The 1,538-nt window shown below is 36.8% G+C and overlaps 1 protein-coding gene across 3 annotated transcripts in view; it reads left to right on the top strand.

Annotated features, from left to right (window-relative positions):
* Positions 1 to 1,538, top strand: part of LOC106880246 (synaptotagmin-17) — a 102,020-nt gene that overhangs the window by 33,656 nt on the left and 66,826 nt on the right. The window contains exon 1 of one of the 3 annotated variants that reach the window (XM_052967806.1): positions 1,027 to 1,086. The exons of the other annotated variants lie outside the window; for them this stretch is intronic. The gene's annotated coding sequence lies outside the window, so the exon portion shown is untranslated. Of the gene's footprint in view, positions 1 to 1,026; positions 1,087 to 1,538 lie in introns of those variants that run through there. 3 annotated transcript variants of the gene reach the window in all.

Genomic DNA, 1,538 nt, shown 5'->3' with positions numbered 1-1,538 from the left:
CCTCACGTGCTAGGTTTCTTCGAGGAGTAAATTGTTTTAAATAATGACGATGATGATGATGATGATGATGATGATGATAATGATAGTAATAATAATCACTTAACACACACACATACACACACACACACAAACTTGTATACATGCATACAAAAATATACAAATGTATGTATTTACATATAGGCATATTTTTATTTCTTTTATTCTTTCATTTGTTTCAGTCATTTGACTGCGGCCATGCTGGAGCACTGCCTTAAGTCGAGCAAATCCACCTTAGGACTTATTCTTTGTAAGCCTAGTACTTATTCTATCGCTCCCTCTTGTCGAACCGCTTGGTGACGGGGACGTAAACACACCAGCATCGGTTGTCAAGCCATGTTGGGAGGACAAACACAGACACACAAACATACTTACACACACACACACACACACACATATATATACATATATATATATATATATACGACGAGCTTCTCTTAGTTTCCGTCTACCAAATCCACTCACAAAGCTTTGGTCGGCCCGAGGCTATAGTAAAAGACATTTGCCCAAGGTGCCATGCAGTGGAACTGAACCCAGAACCATGTAGGTGATAAGCAAGTTACTTACCACACAGCCACTCCTGCGCCTCTCTCTCTGTCTCTCTCTCTCTCTCTCTCTCTCTCTCTCTATATATATATATATATATATATGTATGTGTGTGTGTGTGTGTGTGCGTGTGCGTGTGCACGTGCATGTATGTATACACACAAACACACACACACACACATATTAGTATATATATATATATTATATATATATATGCACATGTGTTCGGATGTGTGTGTAAGGGCGTAAGTGTGCATATGTTGCATAAGTTCGACATTAAATAAGTGCAGTACCATGTACAGACACACTCTGGTTGGTGCGACAGATGCGACCGATAAAATGTTTGAACTGCAGGTCATTGTCTATTGAAATATCAATATAAAGAAAGCGTGGGCGGAGTGACGGAAACGTGTGCTATCGTCTCTAAAGACAGCCCAAAGAAGCGGGCTCCTGGTTCCAAGGCTAGACTTATTAGTGCCAATGCGTGTGTGTGTGAATGCATATGTATGTATATTATATATATAATGTGTGCATATATATAATGTATGTATATTATATATAATGTGTGTATGTGTGTGTGTGAATGCATATGTATGTATGCATGTACATGTATGTGAGTGGTAATTATATAATTGTATGTGTAAAATATGATGTTCTATGTTCATCCAATGGATTTTAGTTTATATACTTTTGTATATATACACCCTGTAAAGTGATATATATATATATATATAATTCTTCGAAACGCCGGAGTTTTAATGGTGGCAGCTGATGAAGGGGATGTTTCTATGTGGCCTGCTTGTTTGTTGCACCTTGTTTACCATTTTGTCCTCGTTCTTTCACCACGTCATGTACCCAGTTATGTATCTATATGTACATGTAGATGAACGTATATACATACATGTACATATATATGCATATACTCATATATTGTTTATATATATATATATATATAT

Source organism: Octopus bimaculoides, chromosome 5, assembly GCF_001194135.2.
Source record: "Octopus bimaculoides isolate UCB-OBI-ISO-001 chromosome 5, ASM119413v2, whole genome shotgun sequence".
Classification (NCBI taxonomy): domain Eukaryota; kingdom Metazoa; phylum Mollusca; class Cephalopoda; order Octopoda; family Octopodidae; genus Octopus; species Octopus bimaculoides.
Note: the sequence above shows the minus strand (reverse complement) of the source record. Positions and strands in the feature narration are given on the sequence as shown.